Genomic DNA, 11983 nt, shown 5'->3' with positions numbered 1-11983 from the left:
AGTTTGGTGATTTCATAAAGACTTGGAGCTAAAGATTAAAGCAAAAAGAACAGAAAGGAAAACAATTTTATTTTAGACAATTTTAGTTTAGGGTTTGTTTATTTTCTTTTAGAAAAAAAAAACTGTATTAGGATTTATTATTTTTGTAAGTTTTCTTTTCTTTTTGGACTTTGGGACTTTGGGACATTATTTTTTTATTACCTACGGAAGGGTACTTTAAATATAAACTGTTTGCAGAGAAGGAGGACAATTACGATATTGTCTCTGCACCTTGGGTTCGTACACTTGACATCGGAGTCAATGGCCCGAGTCGGCTACAACCGATTCATCCCCCGTATGGAACGGGAGGTAAGATTCTAAACACTCGCGAATCCCCTGTCAGCGAGTTACTGGACTCCTTCGTATGCATATATGTTGAGGACTGAATACACATTTATTTTTCTAGTAAAGGGCAAGGCCTGGCCATACAAGATAAGGGTTCGGATTTCATCACCGTTCTCTTCTTGCCCGCTTTAGGAACACGTAACCTACGCGAACCTAAGCCTAAAATTTTGACTAGAACGAGACCGATAGGGTAACGAGCTTAACAGGAAAGTCATTCGAAAAATATTGGTTACTCTTTTAAGCATACTTCGAAGTTCTTGACGGTTTCTGTAAGTTGAATGCGTGACTGCGCCGCCTTGTAATACCGGTGAGGCCTTGGGTATCAAAGCTCCACCGAGCTTCCCTCGCCTCTATTCAACTTACTTTAACTCGGATTGATTCCAGAGGGGTTTGCTTAAATTGTAACGAATTCCCGTTCGAAGGATTAGAAGCTGGTCTAGAAACAATCTAAGTGGAGCCATCATGCTTTTTGTTTGCTAGAAATCAATAGGTTTGATTTGGTTGAGTCGGCCTTGATCTGTGTTTGCTTACCCTTCCAATTTAGAAAATTCTATTGTATGCCTGAACGTAAAAGAGACGCACTAGGTAGATTTTTAAAGAGAAACCTAGTAGTTCTAAGCGTCTCGATTACCTTAATCTAGAGAGTACGACTTTTGAAGAGTCTGTTTTTGAACGTCCTTTGACTGAGGAGAGAATCCTGTTGCTCCGATAGCGCCAGAAATGGAACTTTGAAAGCTTTGTTGAATCCAACTAGGACTACTCGTCCCTCATGTATCAGGTTAGCTGAGACGGAAGCAACTTATGAACTTAAACCTGGGACCTTACAGCTGCTCCCAATCTTTTTAGGGAAAGAAAATGAAAACCCCTATTTCCATGTTAGGGACTTTGAGGAAATTTGTAGTACCCTCAGGATTAGAAACTAGATGATGATGCTTTGAAACTTAGGTTATTCCCCTTTTCCCTGAAAGATAAAGCTAAATCGTGGCTATATAGTTTGGCTTCCGGGTCAATCGAAACGTATGAACAACTTACATCTGCCTTTTTGAACAAGTTTTTCCCTAGGCACAAAACATCGTATATTAGGACGCAAATCTGCACGTTTTCTCAACAGGAGGGAGAAACTTTGTATAGGTATTTGGAAAGGTTCAATGATTTATTAGCCCAATGTCCTCATCATGGTTTAGAGAAGGTTAGGTTAGTTCAGATCCTTTATGAGGGTTTAGATTATCCCACTACAAGCACAGTAAAATCTATGTGTACTGGTGGATTTGAGAACCAAACAGTTGATGACGCGATGACATTTTTGCATGAAGTCGCCGAAAAGACTCAACAATTGGAAAGTAATAGGGGACCCCAGAAAACAATTCTTCTCGGCAGAGGAAACGTTAATAGGGTAGAAGGAGGATATGAATCAGATGCCAAAATTGCTGCTATAGCGAAAAGGTTAGAAGCTTTAGAAGTGGGTAACACTACTGGTAGATTGGATCCTTTTTGGGAAGACCAGAATAATGAAGAGCAAGCCAATGCTCTATATAATAACACTAGGTTTGATAATCGTCAGAAGTTTGAACCATATTCAGAAACCTATAATCCTGGTTGGAGAAACCATCTGAACTTTTCATGGTCTAAGGGCCAGAGTTAGGATCGGTCTAATAATTCTAATGCTCCCCCAGGTTTTGGCTACACTAGGAATACATCAGGCCCAGAAAATAAAACAACTAGCTTAGAGGAATCTATTAAGATATTAGCAAAAACTCAGGAAATGTTAGCACAGAGCCATGTTAGTTTTCAACAGGAAACCAAGAAGAATTTTCAAACTAATGCTCAGAGCCTTGCAAAGTTAGAACTTCAAGTCGGCCAAATAGCTAAGACCTTAAGTGAGAGAGATAATGGTAGGTTTCCTAGTCAGACTAATCCCAATCCTAGAGGAGTTCATGAAGTAGGTACAAAACCATCGAATCAATTGAATGCTATTAGAACCCTTAGGAGTGGTAGAATAGTAGACAATCAGGTAACCATACCCGATAGTGAACATACTGTAGTTCACCCCTCAGGACCACAAGCTAAGGAAACTGATAAAATTTCTGATGATGCCAACTCAGTTCCTGAGAGGTATGATTATGTGCCTAGAGCCCCATTTCCTCAGCTATTAGTACCAACAAAGAAGGAATCGAACTTTAATGACATATTTGAGGTTTTTAAGCAAGTTACCATAAACCTTCCTTTATTAGATGCAATTAGGCAAATTCCTGCTTACGCCAAATTCCTTAAGGATAAGTGTACACGAAAGCGAAAACTTAGCGTCCATAAGAAAGCCTATTTATCTAGTCACGTAAGTTCAATTATTCAAAACACTACAACTCCAAAGTACAAAGACCCAGGTTCCCCTACCATTGCTTGTACAATAGGTAAACGCCGGGTAGAAAAAGATTTACTTAACTTAGGAGCCAGTGTGAACCTACTTCCGTACCATGTGTACTTACAGCTAGGACTTGGTGAAATGAAACCTAGTCAGATAACACTGCACTTAGTTGATAGGTCTGTTAAAATTCCTCGAGGTGTTATTGAGGATGTCCTTATTGAGGTCGATAAGTTTATCTATCTAGTGGATTTCGTGGTCCTAGATACTCAACCTGTCCCTGAACCAGAGAACCAGATACCTGTGATTTTAGGTCGCTCGTTTTTAGCTACGTCGAATGCGATCATTAACTGTCGAAATGGCGTGATGAATTTATCTTTTGATAATATGACTATAGAGATGAACATTTTTAACGTCAGTAAGCTACCTTATGAGCTAGATGACACATGTGTTGAAGAGGTGAACATGATAGAAGCCTTAGTTCAGAAGTCATTACCAAACATTTTATTTGAAGACCCATTAGAAAGTTGTTTATCCCATTTTGGTTTAGATTTTGATGACGATAGCACTAATGAACAAGTGAATGCTCTATTAGATTCTACCCCTATGTTAGACACTGATAGATGGAAATCTAGGTTCGAACTGTTACCAGTTTCTGAGACTACCCTAATTCCTTCTTTAGAAGATCCCCCAAAGTTGGACCTTAAACCACTACCCGATACTCTAAAGTATGTGTTTTTAGGCCCATCTGAGACTTTACCTGTGATTGTAGCTTCCGATTTGGATAGTGATCAGGAAAGTAGGCTAGTAAAAGTACTTCAATACAATAAGGAAGCTTTAGGGTGGACTATAACAGACATTAAGGGTATAAGTCCTACTGTGTGTATGCATCAGATTCATTTAGAGGAAGACTCCAAACCTTCTAGGGAGATGCAATGTCGACTGAACCCTAACATGAAAGAGGTAGTTCGAAAAGAGGTGCTTAAGTCGTTAGATGAGGATATTATTTACCCAATTTCAGACAGTAAGTGGGTCAGCCCTGTTCAGGTTGTCCCCAAGAAATCAGGTATCACTGTAGTCCAGAATGATAATAATGAATTAATCCCAACCCGAGTGACCACGGGATGGCGTATGTGTATTGACTATAAGAAATTGAACAAGGCCACAAGGAAGGATCACTTTCCCCTTCCTTTTATCGACCAAATGCTAGAGCGATTAGCTGGACATAGTCACTATTGCTTCTTAGATGGCTATTCCGGTTATAATCAGATCGTTATTGCCCCAGAAGACCAAGAGAAAACCACTTTTACCTGTCCCTTTGGTACCTTTGCGTATAGACGCATGCCTTTCGGGTTATGTAATGCCCCCGCGACTTTTCAGCGTTGTATGATGAGCATATTTTCTGAAATGGTTGAACGGTTTTTAGAGGTCTTTATGGATGATTTTTCAGTATTTGGTTCATCTTTTGATGAGTGCTTGCATCATTTGACATTAGTGTTGACTAGGTGTAAGGAAAAGAATTTAGTGCTTAATTGGAAAAAATGCCTTTTCATGGTTGAATCAGGAATTGTCTTAGGGCACATCGTTTCTTCAAAGGGTATAGAGGTAGACAAAGCCAAAATTGACCTTATTAAGACTCTACAGGTCCCAAAAACCTTAAAAGATATTAGGTCATTCTTAGGGCATGCAGGTTTTACCGTCGATTCATTAGATTTTAGCTTGATTTCTTGACCTCTTTGCAATTTTCTTGCAAAATATGTTAAGTTTGTCTTTGATGATGCTTGCTTAAAGGCTTTTGATAAGCTTAAAACTTTACTCACTAATGCCCCGATAGTCCAGGCACCTAACTGGAACCTACCCTTTGAAATTATGTGTGATGCTTCAGATTATGTTATAGGCATTGTGCTAGGTCAGCGAGAAAACAAATTACTCCATGTGATTTACTATGTTAGCAAAACTCTGAATGATGCCCAAATAAACTATACAACTACCAAGAAGGAATTGCTAGCCATCGTGTTTGCCTTGGATAAGCTTAGATCCTATTTATTAGGTTCTCAGATCGTAATCTATATTAATCATGCTGCTTTGAAATACCTTTTGTCTAAGAAGGATACCAAAGCTAGATTGATTAGATGTATCCTTTTGTTACAAGAATTTTGTCCAGACATTAGAGACAAAAAGGGTGCAGAGAATGTGGTAGCAGACCACTTGTCTAGGCTAGTTGTTAGTTCCCCTAATAATTCCCTTCCTATAAGGGATAGTTTTCCTGATGAACAATTGTTCTCTGTTTCCCAATCACCTTGGTATGCAAATATAGTAAATTATCTTGTTAATGGTCGAATGCCTCAACATTGGGGTAAGCAAGATCGTTCTAGGTTTTTAGCCGAGGTTAAGCATTTCTTTTGGGATGATCCTTATCTGTTTAAGTATTGTCCAGACCAGATTATTAGGAGATGTGTATCTGAGAGTGACCAGTCTAGTATTATCTCCTTTTGCCATGAACATGCATGTGGGGGTCATTTTAATGCTAAGAAGACTGCTGCTAAGATTTTGCAGTGTGGATTTTACTGGCCTTCGTTGTTTAAAGATTCTCATAGTCATTGTGTTTCTTGTGAGCGTTTCTAGAAGTTAGGAACCATTTCCCGTAGAAATATGATGCCTTTGAACCCTATTTTAGTGATTTAGGTCTTTGATGTGTGGGGCATTGATTTTATGGGTCCATTTCCTATTTCGTTTGGTTATCTTTACATACTTGTCGCTGTAGACTATGTGTCTAAGTGGGTTGAGGCGGTTCTGTGTAAAACAAATGACCACAGGGTCGTAGTCCAGTTTCTGAAAGAGAATATACTTACATTTTTTGGTACGCCGCGAGCTATAATTAGTGATGGAGGTTCACACTTTTGTAATAGACCGTTTGCTCTTTTAATGAAACAATATGGTATTACCCATAAAGTAGCAACCCCATATCACCCTCAGACTAGTGGTCAGGTAGAGGTTTCCAATAGGAAAATTAAACGTATTCTAGAGAAAACAGTTAATCCAAATAGGAAAGACTGGTCGTCGAGGATTACTGATGCCTTATGGGCTAACCGTACTGCGTTTAAGACACCCGTTGGAATGTCACCTTATCGTTTAGTATTTAGCAAGGCATGTCACCTTCCTGTTGAGTTAGAGCATCGAGCCTATTGGGCTATTAAGAACTTAAACTTTTCACTTGACAAGGCAGAAGCTAAAAGAAAGCTCCATCTCAGTGATTTAGACGAGATTCGTAGAGATGCATACGATAGTGCTAAGGAGTGTAAGAAAAAAATGAAACTTGTGCATGATAGGAATATTTTACGAAAGTCATTTTCTCCAGGTCAAAAAGTTCTTCTATATGACACTCGGTTGCATCTATTCCCCGGGAAGTTGCTCTCTCGATGGACCGGTCCTTTTGTGGTCCGTACTGTTTTTTCTCATGGCGCTGTTGAGATTGAGACACAAGATGTTAGTAGTTCTTCGAAGGTTAACGGTCAACGATTGAAGCCCTTTATAGAGCCTTTTCCTACAGGTGATGTTGAGGAGGTCCCTCTGGAGGACCCTGTTTACCTTGATTGACCATCGAGACGATTTTGTATGTTGTATATTACTTTTGTAGGTTTTTGGTTACACTTCACCCAGGTACTATCTTTCTGACTTCTCTCTTTACTATTTCCTCATGTTACTTATATTTTTGGTACTGTTATTTAATTAGAAATATTGAGGACAATGTTAGATTTAAGTTTGGGGTGGGGTAGAACTTTTTGTTACCTTTTCGTTGCAATAAATAAACTCCAGATCCTAGAAATTTATCCTTATTAAGGATGGCACTACCCAATCTAAGTGGATGGAAGAATTTTGGTTGTAGGAGTTGAGGGACCAATCTGATTAGATGAAAACATCTAAAGAGTCTATTCATAAAAGCACAGAGCTCAGGTGTTAGAAATAACATGGTAGTTTCGCCATATCTCATTGATTCCTTTTCACTTCTATTTTTATTTTATTTTTATTTTTAAAATATGTTTCTCTAAGTGATTAGGTGGGGCTCACGATCAAGTTGTTACCATTGCTAGGGTGAAATAGAGTGATTGAGATAGCCATAAAATAAAAATAAAATAAAATAAACAAAAAAAGAGAAATTGAGACCAGACCATCAGACCAACTGGAATAAATTCAATAAAGTCGACCACTGGAACCCTTGTATATGCCATTTGTGTTAACCTAGAGTTAGGATTATCGACCACTGGTACCCTTGTATATGCCAGTGTGTTGATATTAGTCAGACCGGTATCTCAGTCCATTAGGATAGGTTCATTATGGCAGTGGCCTTCAAACATATATGAGAAACACCATTCACCTTAGTCAACATCAAAACCATCTATGTTTTTCTATATCCATCTTATTAATCTATCCATGTGATTTGTTTGATTCTGAGTTTGGATGCGACTATCTGATTAGAGCTCTGTCACTTTATATGAATTTTAGTATGCTTGAGTGCGAACTCGTGTACAACAATTGGAATTTCGCATCAGGGTACTTCCTCCTGTAGTCAATAAGTATGCCAACCAAGGAGATTCTTTAGTGCCTTCCAAGGTTCTGTGTAGATATCTAGGGTCTGGAGTATAAAGGTTTTGTGGGTATACCTCTGGTAAGCCCTCCGGAGACAACACTCCGCCACTAGAGACACCTAGGGGTTTAAAGGCTTATTGCATACGTTAAATGAAATTGAAGATGCCTGCGACAGTGAGTTAGGATTTTATTTCTATTTTATTTTTGCTCGAGGACTAGCAAATAATAGGTTTGGGGGTATTTGATAGACACATTTTTGTGCCTGATTTGTCTCGATTCTATATATTGTTAGGGATCATTTTTGTACTTATTATGGTGTTTTATTTATTTGTAGGTATTTTTGGCCAATAAACATTTTTGGAAAAAATTGGCTCGAAAAGTTGGTAAAAGCACCCCGGAGGACACCTACTGTGCGGACTCTCAGTTTGGATAAGGGGCACTCAGTTGATAAGGGGCACCTCACCGCTACTTGAAACCCATACCTGCTATTTACACCCCGTAGCTAATGGCACCCTATTCTAGTTAGGGAGCTTCCCATCTTCATCACAGTTTTGGCGGGAAAACACGTCTTCCACCTGCGAACTTCTGCATAACTTCCTGGGTCGATTTTAACGACATTTTATCAAGTTTTATTTGTTGATATGGGTTGGTTGGGCCTGGTCTGGTCAAACAGGGATGGTATAGGATTTAGATACGCAGAAAAACAAGTTTCCATGTATATCTAGGCGAATCAGGCCATCAGGGAAAGTGAAAGTATATCGGGTTTATTTTGTTGGCTTGGTAAATTACGTGAAACTTGGGAGAGTGTATTAATGGCTGTGATTATATTCTGCTATTTGGGAAGAGTTTGGATGAGAAAGGAAGTTGCATGAAAGAAAACAGAGGTGGAGAATATCACGGGTTATTCGGCGTATCTTAGGAAGTTATCTGGTGGATTTGGAGAATATCTTCCCTTGGAGATTTAGTTCTATCATTAAGAGAGTCGATACCAACTCAGTTAACGCATAAAAAAAGAATAAAAAGGGAAGAAAACTCTGAAACTTGTTGTGGAGATAAACCAAGATTTTGCGGGAGATTTAATCGAGCTGTGGCCTATAAAAGGAGAGGGGATAAGTCATATAAGAGGTACGAATCCTTTCAGAGAAGTTTAGAACACCACAGAGCTCCAGAGATCGAGTTGCAGGAAAATACCTTATTCTGCTGCTGCTGCTGAAGAGGAAGAACACGAAGAACATTGACGCACAAGCAACTGTGGTAGAAAACTATCGTCGTTTCACAGCAGTACCTATGTGTCGTTCATCACAGATGTTGCATTAGGTCTTTAGCTACTATTTCTCCCTGTAACAGTGATTCTGCAACACCAGCAAACTGTTGCGAATCGTCTGTATTATCACTTTTCATCTTTTTAATCATCTTTTGAGCCATAAACAATTATTTTGAGATCATGATTAATATGAGGAGTTAAACCCCATTGCTGAGGCGATAGAGGAAGCTATTTTTCCAACAAAAAGCGGTACAATCTATTTTATTTAACTTATTGCAATTATTATTATGATTATTTTCCTTGAACTATTATTGAATATGATTTTTATTTGAGTGATTGTGATCTATTTTGATTGAGTATGCTTAGTTTATAGACTCTTGATGCTTCATACTTGGTATTTACAATTATTACTTTTGAAAATCTATTAGTTGCAATATTTTAAAATCAAATTAAAAGAGAAAATTGCGTGAATATAAATATTTGGACCAAATCACTTTGAACTTAGAAAATAGTGGAATCTTAGCCTCAGTGTTCTTTTAATATTGATACCAACTTTGTCGGTGTTTGTTACAATTATTAGCGAGTTTTATATTTAGTTTTGAATTTAAGTCTAAATTTATCCTTCACAAGTTCGAGAATCGAATCACTTTTTACCATTATCTACAAATCACATCACAATGCCTGACATGGACCATGCCAGAACATCAATATTTCTGAGCAACATGTGTCAGTTCATGCATTGTACTACTTTTACGCACCTTGCTGCTACTAAAAGGATTTATGGATCATTAAAGGACTTATTGATCATGGTATCAATTTCCAAAAGAGTTTGCAAGTTCTATAAGGCTATAGCAATGCAGACTGAGCTAGTACTCTAGATGACAAAAATGTATGAAAGTGGGTACTATATTTTCTTTGTTTTTATTCTTTATTTCTTTGTCTGCCAAGAAGTAACCAATTGTTCCTAAATCCTCCATAAAAGTAGTGTACAAGTCTCTTCCTCATTCTGCTACTAAGATAGTTTGGATTTGTCAGTTGCTAAAGGACTTGCACATTTTTCTTCTTGTCCTTCCTTATTTGCAGTGTGATAATATTAGCTCATTGTCCTTAATCATGTCTTTCATAGCCGGACGAAGTATATATATATTGATATTCACTGTATAAGGGAGTTGGTTCAAACCAAAACTATCTATGTGTTTTATATTTCAATATTAAATCAGGTGGCTGACATTTTTACGAAGTTACTACATGGTCCCAGATTTTAGTTCTTGGAGGAAAAGTTGAAAGCTTACTCAAAAATCCGGTTCAACTTGCAGGGGGATGCTAAGAGTACATAGTCTGTGACTGGAGTTATCTCAACACAATGTTCCTTTAGGTTGTTATGTCTACACTTTACACGTGTACGTTTATGACTATTACTATTTGTTTTTTTTCGACAACTGTTAGGTATGTTCTATTATTTGTCCTCAATATACATATATATAACAGTATATATATATAGCATTGTATCAAGTGTATATGCAACAACCTCACATTATTCTCATGTTAATAAAGCTTCCAAATTTTATCAATTGCTTTAATTATTTTTTGATCTTGAATCCTTGATGTCATCTGCAACACAATTTCTGGTAGGTATGAGAAAATTTCCTGGAGCGTTGATGAAGTTGAAATATTAAAGGCAGACTAATTTCAACAAAATTATACATTTTGAAAAAACGGGGGTCTAACAACCTCACCCAATATTTCGTTTAGGCAATTTGTATGGACAAACTCCAATATAATTCCAGTAGAATCAACTAGACAGTCAGACTCAATCAATGGAAATATATCGAAGAGTTGTATCTCTGTTTCACAATGTAATCAGCAAATCAAACAGATAGAAATCCGTGATCCAGATTATTATGTGAAACAACTTGAACGGTACCAAAGACCAATGTTCAAGTGTCAATCAATTTATATCAACAACCAAAGGTTGAATTATCTAATTTATTGAACTACGCACAATTATATAAACAAATATAATGCGGAAAATAAAAAACATAGACACCAGGAATTTTGTTAACAAGGAAACCGCAAATACAAAAAAACCTCGGGACCTAGTCCGGATTTGAACACCACACTGTATTAAGACTCTATAGACACTAGCCTACTCCAAGGTAACTTCGGACTGGAATGTAGTTGATACCTAACCAATCTCACACTGATGAAGGTATAGTCGCGTTCCTTACGCCTATGAATCCCAGCAGGACTCTATGCACTTGATTCCCTTAGCTGATCTCACCCACAACTAAGAGTTCCTATGACCTAAAGTCGAAGACTTGATAAACCAATATGTCTCATACAGAAAAGTCTATCGAATAGATAAATGTGTCTCCCATAGAAATACCTATGAGTTTTGTTCCGTCTTTTGATAAATTAAGGTGAACAGGAACCAATTGATACACTGGACTTATATTCCCGAAGAACATCCTAGTAATATCAATCATCTCACAATAATATTAATCGTATGGTAGCGAAACAAGATATTGTGGAATCACAAACGATGAGATGAAGATGTTTGTGACTACTTTTTATCTTGCCTATCGGAGAATAAATCTCGAGAAAATCTTAGAGAATATAGTACTCAATACGATATAATACATCAAAATCAGAACACGCAACTACAGAGAAAATAGTTGAGTCTGGCTTCACAATCCCAATGAAGTCTTTAAGTCGTTAACCTATAATAGTTTTAGAAAAACTTAGGTTAGAGGAGAATCGAATCTAGTCGCAACTAGTATCACAGTGGAGGTGTGGGGATTAGGTTTCCCAGTTGCTGGATTTCTCCCTTTTATAGTCTTCAAATCAGGGTTTGCAGTCAATGTTACCTTGGTAACAAAGCATTCAATATTGACATTTAGATGAAAACCTGATTAGACTCAAGCTGATATGTTTCAACTGTTAGATAAAACTTAGCTTGTTACACACAAATGAAAAGTGACTTCATTTGGATATAGTTAACCGTACCTAAACGTTTACACCTTGTTGGCTCCACAATAGTTAACCGAAGTTAGCCATATGAACACTTTCCTATCAACCTTGTTCATCTTAACACAACTAGTTCAAATGACTCAAATGAAACTAGTTCTAGAGTTGTTTAATTGTTTATATTCTCATAGAAGTATAAAAGATACAATTGAAGAAAAATCGATTTTGATTCACTCGAATCAATTCATGAACATTATAGCCACGGTTTGCAAAATATTGCATTCCTTAATTTATAAATGTATTAGTTCATGAACAAACCGATTTTAAAACATAACCTACTCAAGTATGCAAACATGTACGCATACCTAAGTGGCCGAACTTGGTCTGGGTTCGCCAGTATGCGAAAGGGTACGCATACCACC

The 11983-nt window shown here is 37.5% G+C and overlaps 1 pseudogene; it reads right to left on the bottom strand.

Moving 5' to 3' along the window:
• Positions 1-1466: 1466 nt before the first annotated feature.
• On the bottom strand, positions 1467-1566 carry LOC113307111 (annotated as a pseudogene).
• Positions 1567-11983: the final 10417 nt, after the last annotated feature.

Source organism: Papaver somniferum, chromosome 8, assembly GCF_003573695.1.
Source record: "Papaver somniferum cultivar HN1 chromosome 8, ASM357369v1, whole genome shotgun sequence".
Classification (NCBI taxonomy): domain Eukaryota; kingdom Viridiplantae; phylum Streptophyta; class Magnoliopsida; order Ranunculales; family Papaveraceae; genus Papaver; species Papaver somniferum.
Note: the sequence above shows the minus strand (reverse complement) of the source record. Positions and strands in the feature narration are given on the sequence as shown.